Genomic DNA, 20,918 nt, shown 5'->3' with positions numbered 1-20,918 from the left:
TATTTGAATTAAAAGCCACCCTACCAGAGGTGTTGCATCTCGGGAGAAAGAGGGTTCTTGCAGCAATGCAAGGTGGGATAATTCTCAGTGGGTAAGTTGGTTAGCACATGGAAAATTTTTGAATCAAGCCCGAGGAAGCCACTCCCTGATTGGTGGGTGCACATGGACCACTTCCTGGGAATGCGGGTATATATATATTGGGAACTTTTGCTGCCCCTTCCTTCTCTTTTTCCTTTTCCTCTCTCACAGCTGGTAGTTGGGACATTTTTCTTTCTGGTGGAGATCCCCCTTTTTTCCTCCCATGTTGTGATGGCGACACAGTAGTTGGGTGCTAGAGTCCAGGTCAGTGAGGCTGCTTTGGAGATGAAGCAGAGAGACAAGGCATCCGTGCCAGCCGCAGAGCGGCTAAATGTTCGGGACCCTCCGGTGGCTGTTGGCATTGAGCCTGCAGTAGCAGTGGTGGTGCCTGCAGGTGACAGCAGTCTCAAGGCGAGTTCACACTTGGCTCGCGGCATGGAGGGTGGCGTTCTGGGCATCCTCCCAATCCTTCTTTTGCTGGGCAGAAGACTCACAATGTCATGGGTTTGGGGGGGGGGGGGGCGGGGCGAGTACCTCTGGGGTAGTGGTGAGCCAGGGGGTTTGCACTGCAGCAGGTGCATTTTATTCACCAATCCCTTCCTAATAATTCCTTACTTTCTGTTTGCTTTTTTGACTGCCGCAGCACACTGAGCCGACAATTTCAATGATGTCTAGTTCTCTTTCCTGGGTATGGAACCTAACATCGTGTACCTACAGCATGGGTTATTTTTCCCTATATGCATCACCTTTCACTTATCCACATTAAATTTCATCTGCCATTTGGATGCTCAATTTTCCAGTCTTACAAGGTTCTCCTGCAATTCATCACAATCTGCTTGTGATTTAACTACTTTGAATAATTTTGTATCATCTGCAAATTTGATTACCTCACTCGTATACCTTTCCAGATCATTTATAAATATATTGAAAAGCACTGGTCCCAGTACAGATCCCTGAGGCACTCCACTGTTTACCTTTTTCCACTGAGAAAATTGTCCATTTAATCCTACTCTCTGTTTCCTGTCTTTTAACCAGTTTGTAATCCACAAAAGGACATCGCCACCTATCCCATGACTTTTTACTTTTCCTAGAAGCCTCTCATGAGGAACTTTGTGAAATGCCTCTGAAAATCCAAATACACTACATCTACCAGTTCACCTTTAGCTACATGTTTATTAACTCCTTCTAAAAAAGTGAAGCAGATTTGTGAGGCAAGACATGCCTTGGGTAAAGCCTGTTGCGATCCCCCCTGCTGCTGCGCTACAGGAGGTCTCTTACCTTCCTCTGGAGGCCGCTCTGAAGCCTGGGCCTCGCCTGTGTTCCATCCGGGACTTGCTCCAGGGCCTGAGAGGCCTAGCTGTGCCTGTGGCTTGCTTGCCAGCGTTTGGACTTCCTGTTTGGCGATGCCCTTCTCCTAGGGGCTGGCCCGCAGCTCTCCACCTGACTTATAGGCCCAGCGGTGGGCGGTCCTGGCAAGCTCCTCCCAGGGAGTTGCCTTCTACCCCCAGTATTTAAGGACTTTCTGTTCACTTGCAAAGGGCCTTCGGATCAGGTCCTACAGTCGTCTGTATCCTTGCTGATCCAGGTCTTCCGTGATCATCATATGCTTTGATGGATCCCTGTCCAGTGTCTCTGCCTAGTTGTTTGTTCCTGTGCCTGCCAGCCGTAAGGACTTCGGATGTGAGTATCCCAGCATCGGAGTTCCTGTTCGCCTGGAGTTTCCCTGCACCCTCCTTCTCAGCGTGGTCCGCGACCAGCCTTCCTGGGCTGTGTAGGGCGCGTCTGGGACAGGGTGGTCCGCGACTCAGTCCCACGGGTGGGCTGAGTAGGGCGCCCTGATGGACAGTGCCATGTTTCCGTCCAGCCTTGTCTACAGTGTCTGCTTCAGCCCTTGCCCGGATGTCTTCCTGTCTCTGCCTTGACCTACGTCCTCGTCTGGTTCCTGAGCCTTCTGTCCTGTTGGGCCCTGGAGTGGCCAACAGGAGGGATTCGTCCCACGGGCTCTTGAGCTTCTGCCAGCCGAGGGGGCTTCAGATGTGAGTATCCTAGCATCGGAGTTCCTGCTCGCCTGGATCCTTCCTGGGTCTCGCTTCAGCCCTTGTCCTGATGTCTCCGTCTTGCTTCAGCCTGCTTCTGCCCCATCTGATGTCTTCTGTTTAAGGACTCTGTCTGCCTTCGCCTCTGTCCGGCCTGCTGCCCATTGCCGTTCCCTGCGGCAGGTCCGAAAGGGCCGGGAACAGTCGGAGGACCGTTCATTAGTCAACTTCCCCATGTTGGCTACCATGGGCATGCAGGTCCGGCTGAGGGTCGGACTCCCTGCTTCTGTTTCTGCCTGCCTGGCTCACCATGCCTGCTCAGCTCACCTCCCACGGTGTGGCTTGGGGCTCCTCTTTGAGTCCTGCCGTGGCCCAAGGGCTCACCACCACCCGCTTACGACGACCGCGCCCGCGCGCGCTCGTAACAAAGCCATGCTGATTGTGTTCCATTAAACCATGACTTTCTTTATGTTCTGTGATTTTGTTCTTTAGAACACTTTCCACTATTTGTCCTGGCACTGAAGTCAGGCTAACTGGTCTGTGGTTTCCCAATTCACCCATGTAGCCCTTTTTAAATATTGGGGTTACATTAGTCACCCTCCAGACTTCTGGTAAAGTAGCTGATTTTAATGATAGGTTACATATTTTTACTAATAGATCTGAAATTTCATTTGTGAGTTCCTTCTGAACCCTGGGCTGTATACCATCCAGTCCAGGTGATTTACTACTCTTCAGTTTATCAATCAGGCCTACCACATCTTCTAGGTTTACCGTGATTTGGTTCAGTCCATCTGAATCATCACCCATGAAAACCTTCTCCAGAATGAGTATCTACCCAACATCCTTAAACACCGAAGCAACGACATTGTTTAATCTTTCTGCAATGGCCTTATCTTCTCTAGGTGCCCCTTTAACCCCTCGATCATCTAATGGTCCAACTGACTCCCTCGCAGGCTTTCTGCTTCAGATATATTTTTATAAGTTTTTACTGTGAGTTTTTGCCTCTATGGCCAACTTCTTTTCAAATTCTCTCTTAGCCTGTCTTATCAATGTCTTACATTTAACTTGCCAACGCTTATGCATTATCCTATTTTCTTCTGATGGATACTTCTTCCAATTTTTGAATGAAGATCTTTTGGCATAGCCTCGATCACCTCACCTTTTAACCATGACAGTAATCGTTTTGCCTTCCTTCCACCTTTCTTAATGTGTGGAATACATCTGGACTGTGCTTCTAGGATGGTATTTTTTAACAAGTACCACGCCTCTTGCACACTTTTTACTTTTGTAGCTGCTCCTTTCAGTTTTTTTTCTAACTATTTTTCTCATTTTCTCAAAGTTTCCCTTTTGAAAGTTTAGCACTAGAGCCGTGGATTTGCTTACTGTCCCCCTTCCAGTAATTAATTCAAATTGGATCATATTATGATCACTATTGCCAAGCGGCCCCACCACTGTTACCTCTCTCACCAAATCCTGTGCTCCACTGAGAATTAGATCTAAAATTGCTCCGTCTCTCGTTGGTTCCTGAACCTATTGCTCTATAAAAATTCCATCCAGGAACTTTATCTCTCTAGCATGTCCTGATGTTACCTTTACCCAGTCAATATTGGGGTAATTGAAATCTCCCATTATTACTGCACTACCAATTTGGTTTACTTCCCTAATTTTGCTTAGCATTTCACAGTCTCACCATCTTGACCAGGTGGACGGTATTATACTCCTATCACTATACTCTTTCCCCAACACACAAGGGATTTCTACCCATAAAAATTTGATTGTGCATTTAGTCTCATGCAGGATCTTTTTCCTGTTGGACTCTATGCCATCTTGGACATTAAGCGCCACCCCGCCTCCCAGAAGCTCCTCTCCGTCATTGCGATATAATTTGCACCCCGGTATAGCATTGTCCCATTGGTTATCCTCCTTCCACCATGTTTTCTACCCTGGCTGCACTGTGTGCTCAGAATAGTCTTCCTGAAATGGTGCATCATGCTCCCTCTCTTGCCATGTTTAAATCCCATCTAAAGACCCACCTTTTTGAAACTACTTTTAAATCTTATGCCTGATTATCTGCTTATAGTCTTATTAACTTTCTTTTCTTTTTTTAACCATTGTCTTGCTTTATGAAATACCCCAAATCTCTTCTCCTGCATGTTTGTCTTCTTAGATTGCAAGTCCTATTGAGCAGGGACTGTCTTTTTGGATATTTCTACAATGCTGCGTATGTCATGCAGCGCTATAGAAATGTTAAATAGTAGTAGTAATGGAGCAGAGGCAGGAGATGTAGAAAGGATGGAGGACCAATCAAAATAATGATTTTTGTTTTAAACTAGTCTATAGCTTGGCACCTGGAACAAGTGACAGACATCCTCTCACTAAAAGATCCAAGCATGGGCAAAGAAACTCCAGTTTCTCTGTTGGATTTCACAGGGAAAGGCTGGGTTTTTTGTTTTTTTTTGGAAGCTCTCAGAGTGAAAGACCAGGTTTAAAAAAAAATGAAAAGAATTTTGGCACTGGCAAAGGGCTTTTTGTCATCTTCAATGATTCAGTCATTGAGAGAGATGGATTTACTGCTTTCTGTCTATTCCCTGGGGCAGGACAATGGAGAGAAGCAGTGAATAGCAGAGCTTTTGTCTCTGACTCTGCACAGTACACAGCTTATCTGCAGAGGGAGACAGATAGTAGCAAACAGCAGCAAAGCATTGCCAGCTTCTTCTCTGTCAGACAGATTTTGAGTGTGTAAAAGAAGACAATCAGCAATGTACACACATATACTGTGTGTGAGAGAGAGAGACCTTTTTGCACACATTAAAGGATAGCCAAACAGCAGTGAGTTTGTGCCACTGGCAAGCTGCTGCTTAGCAAGTTGGCGTTACTTACTAAGTACTAAAGTGAACTCCATCACCATGATTGACAGAACTTCGCATTCTGTATGAAAACCAAGTCACATTTTGTGATTTGGCGGAAAAGGCACAAACCTTTCTCCAGGCCCTGGAGCCTACACCAGGTACTAGTTCCATGATTTAGGAGAGAAAGCAGAAACCTGCTGCGCAAGAGGCAAGTGGTGACTGTGAGCTTCATTGGGTAATGAGACACTTCAGATGTTTGTATGTTTAGAGAAAATTGCTTGATGTTCTCAGATTGGGTTAATATTTTTGAGAACCGCTTTTGTTGAAGCAAGGATTTGTAGAGATCTTACATGCTGATTTCAATGGAGCATGCAGCGCTGATAACATGGACTTGCTTTGTCTCGAGACAAGATTCATGATATGCAGCTGCCTTTGCTGGATTTTCAAAATGTTATAGTAATAAGAGGTCACAGGATTTGCTGTTTGGGAGTGGGGGCCCTTGCTCATGTTAAATGGCCTCCACCTCTCTTAGGAGAGGGGATACTTTTTTGGATGTAGTGTAGGAAATGGGAAGGAGGGTGGAGTACAGGGGGATCTACAAAGTTTCTTGTGGGGAATTATTTTTGTTTTGGGGTGCCATCCTTCAAAATGTATGCTGGTAAGGGTTGTTAACTTATGTGATATAAGATTGTTACAACAAGCTGGAGAAATGAGGGCAGACCAGACTAGGCTGAGGGATCTGGAAGGCAGTTGAGATTTTTTAATTTGTAATGGGCCTGATTCACTCACAAAAGCAGACAGGTAGATTTTAAAAGCATTGCTTGTGCAAAAATGGCCCCATATACGCGGATGTGGGCTGCGTGCAAACAACGCAAATTTTAAGAAGCCGAGAAGTACGGGCATACATACCTGTGCACATGTCAAGAATAAGGAGACAGAAAAGGGGTGGGGAATGGGCGTTCTGGGGTGGGGCCAAGAATTACATGCATAACCCCTGAATTTTGGAAGGCTGAACATGGCAACGTGCACCATGTTACCTGCGTAACTTTACTGTTGGACCTGATGAAGTGCAAGTCTGGAGATTTTGGGCCAGAGGGATCCTGAAGCCCAGGGAGAGGGAGTACGAAACATTCTGACACTATACATCTCCCACTATAAGAAGGACACTTTCAATTCAGGGTGGGTTTTGGGGGGGGAGCAGTGTTACAATGGTCTACCTTGGGCACAAGTGTCTGTGGGTGGGTTTTGGGGGGGGAGCAGTGTTACATTGGTCTACCTTGGGCGCAAGTGTCTGCCCCTTTTACAGTAGGAGATATATAGAATGTCTCTCTCTCTCTCTCTCTCTCTCTCCCCCCCCCCCCCCCCCCCCCCCCCCCATGGTCATTTGTGAGTACGCGTGTAAAAGCTGCACACATACGCGCAGTAGGGTGTATTTTAAATGATATGCGTGTACTTGCACGCACAATATAAAATGAAGCGTATTTTTGCTCACATGCCCAATATGCGAGTTTATGGACACATGAGCGCTCCTTTTAAAATTTACCTGTAAATGAGTAAAGCAGCAGTGCAATATGTTATTTGGAATGTAGCAGGTATTGAATCCATCATTAAGAGGTATAAAATTCTTCAAGTCTTAAAATGAGCAAAGACGGATATTGCAATGTTGCAAGAAAGTCCACCTAACTAAAGATAAACAACAGAAACTTAAAAGGCAGTGGATAGAAAAGTTTATTCTGCCCAGTAAGGATCACAGAAAGAAGGAGTGGCAATATTGGTGGGGAAGCAAGTGCCTTTACTGGTAACTAAGTTTGTGGAGGACCTAGAGGGAAGATATATAGTAGTAGTAGGTATGCTATATAGATGTTCAATGTAACCTGTATGCTCCAAATGTCTACAACCATGGATTCTTCACCCCAGATATGTAATATTTGGTAGATTATGATAAGACAACTCTACTAGTTGGACGGGATTTAAATGTTTATGTTCTAGATAAAACGCCTTTGGGAACCAGGCAGAGTCAGAGGAAATTATTGGGTATCCCATATCTATGCAAAAATTTAGACCTTGTGGACATTTGGAGAGTACTACACTCCGTCTTGGGAATATACTCATATATCAAGAGCATATAATATCATGCTTACAATTAAGATTACTTATTAATAAGTACTACCTACTTTTTTCCAAGTGTGCTGAACAGAAATTTTATATGTAGCCCCTTTTTGACCACTCTGTGATGTGGGGGTGGAGGTGGAAGGTTTTTGCACTCCTGATTTTCAAAAAATGTGGAGATTTCTCTTATACCTCTATAAAGTCTTGGGTTTTACGGAATATTTAAGTAAGCACTGGGAATTATTTATGGAGACAAATGGAAAGCATAGAGACAATCCATTGCTTTTTTGGGGGACTGCCAAAACAGTCTTCCAAGGAGACATTATCTCTTTTGTGATGTTTAGCCAAAAGGCCATTAGTCGAGAAATCTTAAATTTAGAATGCCAAATGCAAAAAGCAAAGAGAGCACAGGACCAGAATCCTTGTAATAGTAATAAAGCTTGATTCGTGGAAACCCAGGCTGCGCTTAATACTTTATTACTCCAAAGAGCGAAAAGGTATTCTGTACTATAAATATACATATTTTTATTATGGCAACAAAGTGTGGAAACGTATGGCAAACCTTACAAAAAGGTGGGGTGGTCCCCAGTTCATTAGAGCTATGAGAACGACTTCAGATCAGTTGGTACACACCAATCAACACCTGTGTACAGTCTTTACAGAAAACTATGGGCAGCTGTATTCAGCTCAGTCAAAATATCCTCTAAAAGTACAAGAGTATCTGATATCCATAAGCCTGTTTATGTTGATGGAAGACCAAATTATCTAAGTTGAAACTCCCTATTCAAGCATTAGAACTTCAAGTGGGCATTCAGAAGTCACAACTCATGAAGACCCCAGGCCTAGATGGTTTCCCAAAGTAAATTCATAAGATATTGAGGGATCAGCATCTTTTTCCTGTGGGGGGGGGGGGGGGGGGTGGGGGGGGGTGGGTAAGACAGAGGATTTTCTCTCATAAGGTTCATGTTACAGTCATTTTGAAATCTGGGATGGTCCTGGAGTGCCCAGGATTGTATAGGCCAATTTCCTTTTTAATTTTGATCTCAAGCTTATAGCTAAAATCATAGCAGATAGACTGGCAAAAATCTACCAGCCTTAATAGGTAAGGTGCAGCAAGGTTTTGTGAAAGAAAGAAGCTCAGTACTAAATGTGCATCGGCTATTTGCCTCAATGGAATCTAGAACTTGGTACAAGACCCCATCTTTGGTTCTGAGTTTCGACGCTTTCGATAAAGTTGATTGGTTGTTTGTGATGGAAACTTTGAAATATTTGGCATCACCGGCTGTTGTTTGCAGGTGGTACACACTTTACATCACAGGCCATTAGCCTAAGTGATAGTGAATGGGTCGATCTCCAAAACTTTTCAAATAAGCCGAGGAATGAGACATGGATGCCTGCTAGCTCCAGCCCTTTTTTCATTATCTTTGGAACCTCTTTTAAAGAATATATTAGACATTATGCTAATATAAAGGAGTCCCTATTGGTCCGAGAGTAACTTGAAAATTCAAGTTAGTGGCCTTTGCAGATGATATACTGCATTATGTCACAAACATGACCTCTTCCTGTTGCAATCAGCCTCTTACCTCCAACCCTGGGCCAAACTAACCCCAACCAACACTGCCAATGCCCACTTCCTCGTACGCGGCAATATGCTGCTGACACACAGCAGATGCCACTGCTCCTGTACTTTTTCTATTTTTCTTAGGCACATGTGCACATGCATCACACAAAGATTTAAAGGCTTAGCAGGAGGAAAAGCCCTGCAGCCCTTGAGAATGACATCAGAAATTCTGGCCTTTAAAAGGGCCACGCCTGCCTTCAGTCTTGACCTTGGCAACAGGTTTCCAACTTCCTATAGTAGTGTGACTTGCCCCAGCATCTGTATTTGTTCTTCAGTCTTCTGCCCTGCCTTCTGGTTGTCTAATCTTCAGCCCCATCATCTTTGTCTCCAGCCTCGGTGGTCCTTGTCAACTTGTCAGTCCTTGTGGATGCCTCTTCAGTTCTTCAGTGTGCTTCTTCTGCTTGTTGCGCTCCTTGCCTGCCTGCCTATCTGCCCCTCTTGTTCCCTTCAGACTGCCACCTGAATTTGACTATAGACTGACACCAGATATGCCTTGTCTTCACCTGTTCCAACCATGCTATGTCCACAGATCTCGCTACAAGTAGAGGTCCTCACCTAAGACCTGCCAGTCCTGGTACCCAAAGGTTCAATCCAAGGGGAACATGAGCTGGTAGGCAAAGTTCCAGTTGGCCCTCTGCCTTGTCTGCATCTGCCTGCCTAGATGGTATATCAACTCCGTCTTGTCCCAAGGGTCCACGCTTGCAACACTTCTTTTGAACATTTGCTAAGGGAATTTAAAGAATATGTAGTGTTGGTGGGATTAACTCTAAATCTGAACAAATCTGAGGCCTTACCAATGTGGGACACTGTAGTACATTTGTTAAGTCAGTCCTTCCCAATGAAATGGGTGGGGGAGTCTTAAGAACATAAGAATTGCCATACTGGGTCAGACCAAGGGTCCACAAAGCCCATTATCCTGTTTCCAACAGTGGCCAATCCAAGTCACAAATACCTGGCAAGTACCCAGACATTAAATAAATATCAAGCTACTATTGCTTATTAATTAAAAGCAGTATATGGAGTTTTCCTCCAGGAACTTATCCAAACCTTCTTTAAACTCAGTTACACTAACTGCTATAACCTCATCCTCTGGCAATAAATTCCAGAGCTTAAATATCAGCTGAGTGAAAAATAATTTTCTTCGATTTGTTTAAATGAGCTACTTGCTAACTTCATGGAGTGCTCCCTAGTCCTTCTATTATTTGAGAGAGTAAATAAATGATTTACATTAACTTTTTCAAGTCCTTTCATGATTTTATAGACCTCTATCATATACCCCCTCAGTCGTCTCTTCTCCAAACTGAACAGTCCTAACTTCCTTAGCCTTACCTCATAGGGCAGCCGTTCCGTGAACTTATCATTTGATCAATTTTATCTGCACTTTCTCCAATGCAACTATATCTTTTTTGAGATGCGGTGACCAGAATTGCACACAGTATTCAAGATGCGGTCTCACTATGGAGCGATACAGAGGCATTCTGACATCAGGTGAGACCGGGATAAATTGGAATCTTTTAGCTTAGGTGAGTTTTTAATTATAGGCACTGGACTAATTTTCTTATTATTGGAACCTTTCTGTTGGGATGCCCTAAATCTAATGCTTCATTAAGATCCTTCGAGGATACCTCCCTCCAAACCATGCGCTGCTGAGCAACTGTCAACTTTCCTCTTTGATTTAGTTTAAAAGCTGCTCTATGTTCTTTTTAAAGGTTAGCGCCAGCAGCCTGGTTCCACCTTGGTTAAGGTGGATTCCATCCCTTCAGAAAAGAGACCCCCTTCCCCAAAAGGTTCCCTAGTTCCTTTTAAAACTGAATCCTTCTTCCTTGCACCATTGTCTCATCCACGCATTGAGACTCCGGAGCTCTGCCTGACTCTGGGGACCTCCACATGGAACAGGGAGCATTTCAGAGAATGCTACCCTGGAGGTTCTGGATTTAAGCTTTCTACCTAAGAGCCTAAATTTGGCTTCCAGAACCTCCCTCTCACATTTTCTTATGTCGGTACCCACATGTACCACGGCAGCCGGCTCCTCCCCAGTCCTGTCTAAAATCCTATCTAAGTGGCGCGTGAGGTCCACCACCTTTGCACCAGGTAGGTATGTTACAGGTGATCCTCACACCCACCAGCCACATTCTTAATAATCGAATCACCAGCTATGATGGCCGACCTAACCCTTCCCTCCTGGGCAGTAGCCCTGGGAGACATCCTCAGTGTGAGAGGACAGTGCACTACCTGGAGAGCAGGACCTTGCTACAGGATCCTTTCCTGCTGCACCAGGTTGATGCTCTCCAATCATGAGACCTTCTTCCTCCAAGGCAGCACCAGGGCTGCCAGTCTGAAGTTGGGACTTGGCTACAATGTCCCTGAAGGTCTAATCTATATACCTCTCTGTCTGCCTCAGCTCCTCCAGGTCTGCCACTCTAGCCTGCAGAGATCGGACTTATTCTCTGAGAGACAGGAACTCTTTGCATTGGATGCACACATACAACTTCTCACCGGCAGGTAAAAAATCATAAATGTGACACTCGATGCAGAAGAGGGGGAGGCCCCCCTCCCTCTTGCTGCTGTACTGCTGCCTTCATCTTAAATTTGTTCAGTTCCTAGTTAAGTGTTAGGTTGCTGTGGGAGTAGGACTGTGTACAATTAGGGTCCTTTAAATGTATTAGTGTATTCACTATATATCTGGTAGTGACCTACAAGGGAATGATTAAACTCTTGATAAGGTGTGGGAAATTTCTGAATTTAAGTTAAAAGGCTGATAAAAATGTTTATTTTTTAAAATTTATTAAATTTATTTTTATTTTTTTTGTGAAAGTGTCACCTTGCCTATAAATTGAAGAATGAGCTAGGGGTGGGTGGGAGACGAGTGGGAGGGTTGGGAAATAGAAACACACAAATGTCTGTGTTTTGCCTGCCTTTCTGACTACCTATTTAATACAAAACACACAAACTTCTGTTTTTTGCTTGCCTTTCTGACTACCTATTTAATACAAAACACACAAAACGCCTATGTTTTTTTTTGCCTGCCTTTCTGACTAGCACACACAAACACACTACATAATATACTCCAATAGTTTTACTTCTCCCCAATACTTTTAAGTTTTAATAATTTCCCCAAACAGTACTTACTGATTCTTTTCAACCACCAGCAAGGTGATTCTCTCCTCTCAGTGCTCCAGACAGATATCTGGGTATTATTATTTGTATATATGTTACCCAATTACACAGGGTTAATTATACCAAGCCCTATGAGGATACTAGATGGCTGCTTTTAAACTGGAGAGATTTACCCCTCTCTTTGATAGGCCAGGTTCATTTATTTCAGATGATATTTTGACCAAAGTGGATCTACCTACTTCAAACATTTAGCAATTTTTCTCACTACTAAAAATATACGGGATATATAGTTACTAATTTGACTATTCCTATGGAGATATTGAAAACAGTAGGAGGAGGAGGGATGGGCTTAGCTAATTTGAGATGATATAACATTTCTTGCTTACTTAGACATATAGGGATTGGGTAATGAATACATCCTTTACACCTTCGAATTTTGAACAAGAGTTGGTCTTCCCATTGGATCTTAGATTTCTTTTACATGGTACTGCCTTCCAGATTCCAGAGCAAATGCAACATAGTGAATTGATTAAACCACTTTTGAAAGCCTGGAGATGGATCTGCCTGTAACTGAAATTGAATTTCAGGGTTTCTCACTTCCTCCCTGTTGCAGGAAACTGGATTTTTCAATCGGGAATTCAGTTGGCGTTTTTTTCAAAATGGGCCTCATTAAGTCCACATACTGTGTGGCATCTTTTTGAGGATGCTGTCCAGATGGTTGATTTTCAGGAGTTGCAATATAACTTTAATGTGGAGCATTATTATTTGCAAGCGAAGCACAACTCTTGCTCCTTAAATATGCAAGAGCTTAAAAAGGAGAACAGACAATTTCTTTTAGTCCTTTTAGACCAGGGAGATCCCTCTTGCCATACTATTTCTGGGTTTTATAAGTTCTTGAAGAAAAACCCTTGAAAATCAATGAGTATCAATCCCAGAGGAATCACTGGCGGAATGAACTAACCATTGATTTTACAGACCAAACAAATGATAATTGTTTTAAACTAGTAATATGGATTTGAGAGAAACCCAATACAAATTCTTACTATGTTTTATATCTTACAGAAGTAGCTAAAGTTATGCGGTGACCACGTCAGACTTCGGTAAGAAATGTGATGTAACCATGGGAACTCTTGGCCATCAATTTTGGACATGTCCCAAGATACAAGGATTTTGGTGAAAAGTCTTGGACTGGATCTTTTTAATTACTGGGACATGGGTGCCTTTTGATGCAGGGATAATTTTGTTTGATAATTTAAGTAAAGTGCCTTTTTGTAGTTGATTTGTTCACTTATGGTTTAAAAAGTGATTTTACTTTCTAAAAAAGTAATTCTGCAGAAGTGGCTTGTGCTTGAGTCACCGACAATTACACAGTTAGAATTACCGCTTTTCATATTTGTATGATGGAAAAATATTTGGTCAAATATGATGTGTTTAAAACTAAGCCCACGTTCTTATGAACTTGGAATATGTACTTACAGTCTTTATCGCCTACAGCTTGTAGTATGATCGTGAATAACGTCAGTGGAGTGAATTATTTGCACAGAATTGTTAGTATGACATGCGTTTATAGATATCGAAGAAAGGCAATTGTTTTGGGATTTAAGTTGGAGAAAGTTATTGGGGGGGGGGGATATGTTTTCTTCCTGTTGCTAATGTACTAGACAACTTAGCAATGGATAAGAACTCATCGTTGCTGAGATTGTGTATATATTGTGGGAAAATGACATAAAATAGATTTATACAAAAATACACCGGTACTGTAAAGTTAATAAACCAGACGCTTCGGTAAATTATGACCCGTCATAATAGGCTTCATCTGAATAGCAGTTTTGCTAGATGATATGCCTTATTTATAATCATCGGTCAGTAATGGACGTCAATTTTTTCAATAATTTTCATTGCTTAATGTGATAGTGAACTTAGCTTAGTGCAGTGCAGTCGCTGAAGCCATTGCTATGCCCGACATGGTTCCATGTTTCGAACCGTCCTGGTTCTTTATCAAGGGCTTAATTATCAGCGTCTAAAAGATTAAAATAATCAGTATTATAAAACTTAAATATAACGTTCTTTATGACAGTCTATATTGGTGGAACCAAACTTCAGAGTAACCAAGGTAAATGCTTACTATATTTGTAGTCCCTTCAGATTCAGGCGATCCTGAATTCAATAATGGCGGATCGGCGTTGATTTCCTGTTTGAACACCGGAAATCAAGCCTGATATATACCTGTCGTGATGGTGCAGTGACGTCATACCTTTCAAGTTAGAGTGTACCATTCAATAGCCAGATTTAATCCATTAGGATGCACCGAATTCAGCTTGTAAATCCAAAATTGCTCTCTGTAGTTTAGGAGGGATTTGATGTCACCTCCCTTCGGGTTCATGTGTACCACCTCAATAATACGCCATTTGATGTCTTGAAAAGTATGGTGGTGTTGTACGCAATGAGCTACTATGGGAGCTTGTAATTTAGATGTATTAAGACAACTGCGGTGTTCAGTTAATCTGGTTTTGATGGGACGTTTGGTTCTGCCTACGTAAATAAGAGAACACGGACATTGCAACATGTAAATCACATTTCTAGATGTGCAATCACTATATTGATATGCTTGATGAATATTACCCTGGGGATCTGTCCAATGTGGTCCTGTAAGGGCTTGATTGCAAAAAGTACAGTTGTTACATTGCCAATGTCCTTTGATGTTCAACTGCGGCAGACTTTCTGATAAATAGGTATGTATCAGTATATCTTTCAAGTTTTTACCTCGATTGTATGCTATCACTGGCGGATCTTGAAAAATAGTATGCATTTTAAGTGTTGGCCAATGGTATACTATTAGTTGGGAAATTTGTTTTGAAAAAACAGAATGAGGTAAAATGCATGTCAGTGGGGCATCTCCAATTTTATTATTATCTAATAATAGCCATTGTCTTTCGGCATGTAGTGCTTGTTTAAATGCTGATTTGACATATTTGTTTGGATAACCCCGCTGTGCAAATTTTGTATCATGAGCTGTGACTGTGTGATGAAATCTATTTTCCGAGTACATAGTCGTCTCAATCTGAGGAACTGGCCGATGGGTAGATTTTTCCTTAAATTTATTTTTATTTTATTTATTTATTTAAGGTTTTTATATACCGGCAATCATGAAAACATATCTTGCTGGTTTACATGGAACGGGAGTGCATTAAATACATCAATTCGAACTGTGGTGACCGAAGGAGCAGTTACAAATAACAAGGGTAGCAGAACTTGGAGAAGAAGGAAGAGATAGGAAAGAATAAACGGTTAAACGGTATAAATAAATTAAATGCTATGTACAAAAGGCATGATTAGTGGTTGAGAGTTTTGAAATGGATGAAAGCTGGAGAAGTGTAAATATGTGTTTTTAGCACATTATTTGATGAAAATGTCAGAATTGAGGTGGGAATCTTCTTTATAAATCAAAATATCCAAAAATTAAATCTTCTGAAAATCATAATGTAGTGTGATTTGTAATGTATTTAACCATCGTAAAAAATTGTGTAAAGCTGGTACATCCGAATTCCACAAGAAGAAAATATTGTCAATATAACGATGCCAAGGGTCTGACCCAGCATGGCAATTTCTTATGTTCTTATGTGGCATGCCCAGATATCCATTTTGTGCAGGGCCTCATTCATTGACAGCATGCCACGCAGGTGGATGCCCAATTTCACAGAAGGGGACATTCGCCTGCCCTCCAGTCTTATCTTCCAAGATGAGAGACATCTCTATTTTTGCCCTGGGCACCAGCAGAACCAAGACCGGGCTGATGCTGCTCGGCTGGTGCTCAGGGCGACCTTTAATGCCCAGGCCTCCTTTCCAAGGGAGGTAAGTTGGGGGGGATATTGTCAAACAATTGTTAGGCCTTTGTTCAATTTTTTTCACCCCAGATACAAATAGATAAAATATGTACATTTCTGTAGATTTGAAAAAGTGCAGAGACTGTTTAATGTCAAAGGGCAGGGTGGTGGTAGGTGCTGGCCAATCATGATTTGTTTGTTTATTCATTTATTTTTTTTATTGTACATAGCAGGTGAAGGCATTGAAGAAGAGGGCCAGGAAGCTGAGGAGGGAAGAGAGGGAATGGTTCCAGGTTCTCCACGTCCAGCATGGACGGCAGAAAGGTAAGTGTATTTGTGGTCAAAAAAACTAGGTCGTGGCAGGAATGATGGCTCAAAGCAGATGGTCCTGAAGACTGAAATGCCAGAAATGAACCGTCTGTTCATCACTGGTTTCTGATTAAAAATTGGAATGAGTTGGCAGATTAGGGTGGGAGCATCACAGTGCAGTGATGATCGGTTTATGATGAATTCAGTTTGTGTCAATCTGTTGTGTACAATTGCCAAATCTTGAAAACTATATATCCCCTAGCCCTCTCTCCACTATTCATACCCCCACAAGGAATGTTATTAACGCTTTTGTATTTTTCATTTTGGACATGTCCAGATCTGAAGAAGACAAGGAGGAGAAGGACCAGAGGGATGGTCGGGCACCCCTATCAGGTCCAGCGCCAGCTCCAACTGTGGGGCAACCGAAGGGGTTGGGTGGGGACGGCCATTTTGCTGCCACCACCACTTCCGCTGCCAGCAGCACTGCCTGCACCCCCCCCCCCCCCCAAGTCCTTTTTTCTGTGCTCCTGGAGGACGAGGAGATCGTCATCATCGATGACAAAGAAATGCCCTTTGCTGACACTCCATCTGCAGCTCACCGTTTACGGGAACAAGTTGCAGCATGTGAAGAAGAGCCCTGGAGAATGGAATGCCGTGCAGTCAGAAGTAAAGTTGCGTGGTAGGGGACCCCGTGTGTAAATAATTACACATTAAATTCATGCTTCAGACCCGGCCTCCCCATGTCCTGCCCATGCCCCGCCCAAACCACACATACACTCCGCCCCTTTTTCAGAAAAATAACGGGAGATACTTGTGTTTTTGCGGGCCTTTTACAATCCGCACGGTGCACACAGATCCTAGACACGTGCCTATCTCCTGGTTTGGTCACATGTAAGGCTTTTAAAATCAATCAGAGAGGTTCTGTAAGTTCTATGCAGTAGGTGGAATCATCAAGGTTACCCTCCTTCTACAATCAGAGAGATGGTGGGCTGAAGCCCTTATAGTTTTACAATCTTTGCTGACCAAAGATAGTTCTAAATCTGCTTTCCAGACATCTATAAGCACTTATTGTTGCACTTGGAGGTTGACCCTTGTCCTGGAGCAGTGGAGAACGGCTCCCTGGTAGGGACCAGGAAGCACCTGCCCCCAGGGGGTGGAGCACTGGAGGAGACAGAGGCTAGGATGAGCTTCACCACTGGAAGCCCGAGGTCCCCCTGGGTGGAGCCCGTAGGGACCCGAGCCGCTTAGACTTAGGTGGGCCTCACAGGGTCTCCCAGAGAGGTAGTAGAGAGGCGTGTCCATGAACAGCAAGGGAGCACACTCGGACACTAGGCTGTAGGTCTGGAGGAGCAAGGAAGGCCAGTACAGCGTAGGCAATGACAAGGCAAGGGACAAAGCCAGAATCAGGAGATGTGGTCAATGGCAGCCGGTTTCAGAATCCAAGGATCAGTCCGAGGAACAGTCAACGAAGCAGGGATCAGGTTCCAGAGGTCAGATGAGGTCACAAGGCAGGCAGATGTCAGGATCCAGGCAGCGAACAGAATGGTCAAGGAGCAGGCCGAGGTCAGTACCAGAGAGACAGTCCGAGGGTACTACCTGGGGAGACAGGGCAGACAGACACTGGAACAGAAGGACACTGGACAAGGCTGGAACAGTAGAATGCTGGAACAAGGCTGGAACAAGACTGTGAACGCGGAGGCAAACTAGTACACTTCCAGTGCCAACCCGATTGCCAAGGCAAGGAAGTGCAGGCAGGGATTTCCTTATATCGTACGTTCAATCGGAGAGCGCCACGTGCTAGGACCTGCCCCTGGCCCTACAAGAGGCTGGGCAGTCCACGCGCATGCAGGAGCATGGCCAATGCCACTGGGGACACCGAACTCCGGCGTGAGGCCTGGTGCACAGTGGAAGGCCCAGCAACCGCCGCCACAGGACACTGAGGCCTGGAGGAGCTCGCGGCTGCTGGGGAGGCTGACCCGTGAACTGCAGAGGAGCTAGCAGGGTGAGCAGGTCCATGCATGGGCCGGGCTCGGACTGGGCGCGCAGCACTTATGGCATATCTCTACCATATTTATCCTCTAGAATACCAAGATACATAAATGCAACTCCCCAAGCCCGTGCATCAGGTTCACATAGAAATTTCTCCATGCCATCTAAAAGGCCGCAGTGGGTTCTCAACATCCAGCTGACTCTCCAGGGCCTGTCGCAGTTGTAAATATTGAGCATGTGAATCAGGATTAATATCATAGTCTTCCACCAAGGCCTGGAAAGTTTGCATTCCAGCCTCATCATTCCACAATTGGGCCAGGGTAACTAGTCCTTGCCCCCTCAAGTCCATAAAAACTGGGGAGAAAGTGCAGCTGGACAACATTGAATTACTATATATGGGGGAGATAGGAGACAGCTCCTCATTGGCTAATCCTAAAAATGTTTTAACCTGCCACCAAATTCGTAATATATGAGCTAAAATCAGCTAAGCCTACAAACTCTGCAACATTGTGGTAAATCAGGAGTCATGAAGGAAAGCACAGCAAGGTTAATTATATCAGCCTGCTCATGCTCCAGAAGCAACCAAGAAGCATTTGAATCACAAATCCAGGCCTGAAGACACAGCAACCTGGTCACCCAGTAATAAATACGGAGATCTGGCAAAGCCATTTCCCCTTGCTGTTTATCCATGCATAAGTGGCTCATTTTAATTCTAGCAAGTTTATGATTCCAAATAAATTTCCCCATTAAACCATGCAAATCAGAGAATACCTGCTGAGAGATATTGCATGGGACATGCTGGAAAAGATAAAGCAGTTTTGGTAGAATACTAATTTTGACTACATGAATTTTGCCTACCCACGATATTGGCATATCACCCCATGCTTACAATTGTCTCTTAATCTTTCCAATTAATCCAGTATAATTTTTGGAGAGGAAATATCGGGTATCTCTGGAAAAATAGATACATCCCACTTTTTGAGCATAATGGAAGAAATGAATTTTCAATCAATGGAAGGAGACATTATAATGGTGACACTGAATGTTAATTCTTTATATACATGTATCCCACAGGACAAGCATTGGAAGCCATGTACAGTATTTACAGTACCTAAGAGAGAGAGACCTCATTGAGTACATCCTCATTTCTACTATCTTTGTCAACGATTGTGTTGAAATTATTTTTTTTTCTTATTTCAGCAGCAGCTCTATCTGCAGATTTGTGGCACCACCATGGAAGCAGCCATGGCGCCTTCTCTGGCAAATCTTTATATGCCGGAATATGAAATCCAATGGTAGAGAATTCTCCATTCTTTGACTGCATTGTTCTGTGGAAAAGATACATAGATATTTTGTTTGTTATCGAATGGATCTGTGGAAGAGCTAAATCAATGTAATCATTGGTTAAACTCCTTTAGTGATGATATACAGTTTTCAATGGATTATATTGATAAAGAATTTTCATTTTTAGATGTGGTAGTTCAAAAGGATGCTCTAATGGGTTTTAGTACTCGTGAACATAAGAAGAGGACTGACCATGAGCACTTAGAAAAAACATTCCTTTTGCACAATTTTTGAGATTTAAGAGAATATGCTCTCCCACTAAAGGTTTAAAAAAACCTTGGTTAAAGATCTAATGGACAGGGGATACCTGGTGAATACAGTGTGTAAAGCATTTAAAAGAGCATTGTTCTTTCCGCGAGTAGAATTATTAAAGGGCATGATGAGAGATGATAAACAGGACAGTAGTTTCACTTATTTCATGCAGAATATGGCTGACAAAACTGAATTGTGCAACATTTTTAGAAAAAATTGGGATATTCTAACACTAAATCTGAATTTCATTAATAAAAGATTATGGTTTGCCTTTTCCAGGGGGAAGAATCTGAAGGAGAGATTGAGCCCAGCATTCCTAAGGGGCAATGTTCAAGATAAGAGAGAAAAGGTTGTAACTCATTATAAATGTGGGACTTGCTGAGCCTGTGAAGTAACAGCTATCAAGAGAGAATTTACTAATCCAATCACAGGAAAGAAGTACATTTTGAAAAACTTCACTAACTGAGCTTTAGTATATGTCAAATATATAACAATATGTCCTTGCAATACAATTTATGTTGCTAAAAACCACCAGGACTTTGAGAACATGTATATTGGAACACAGCAGTTGTTACAAATATCAACAGAGGGAGACACTGTTGGTCTTTCATTGTTTGCTCGCAAACCACAAATTTGTGGAACTTCAGGTCTTTGCAATTGACTTGGTTTTGAGACACCCATGAGGAGGTTATCATGGGAAACTCTTTGTGCAAAGAGAGCAAAGATGGATATACACCTTAAAGAGTGTGGAACCCAGTGGTTTGAACAACTGTATGGAGTGAAGACATTTTATGTGAATTATGACAAACATGAACAAATAGACATCTTTTCCTGAAAAATAAATGGTTTCATCAGTTCCACAATCATTATGAAGATTAGACATCGTCTTTCAAATAAGTTGGATTTAGAAATGCAGAGTGACATTGATCAGCCAAGGATTGTATATGTTAGTATTTTTTATCCAACCAGTGTAGAGTATGTGTCAACATTTGATTGGCTGCAGTCTTTTAAAATGAAGCTGGACTTTAAGATAAAGCTTTCTGTTTTCTTTTGGAAAAGCTGACAGAGGGTGAAGGCATTTTCACAGCACTTTGATCCATGAAGATAATATAGATTGGGTAACTGTTTTTCAAACGATGCCTTTAAGAAGCGCTCTTTACATTTACCTTTTATGTTTATGATATATTTAGAATAGATGTATGTGCTATGTATCAGTTTCGATGTTTTGAAAAGTCCAGCACAACATTGACATTTTATTACAAGTGTTGTAATGTTTTCTTGTGTATTTTGTCATTTTAATAGTAAAAAAAGGATGGGCATTGAGCATGAACATGCTTGTCTCTTCTATATAGGTATATTGGATTTCTCTGCACAGCTGATAGGCGAAACT

The sequence above is a fragment of the Rhinatrema bivittatum genome, chromosome 2 (assembly GCF_901001135.1).
Source record: "Rhinatrema bivittatum chromosome 2, aRhiBiv1.1, whole genome shotgun sequence".
NCBI lineage: Eukaryota > Metazoa > Chordata > Amphibia > Gymnophiona > Rhinatrematidae > Rhinatrema > Rhinatrema bivittatum.
This window is presented reverse-complemented; position numbering follows the sequence as displayed.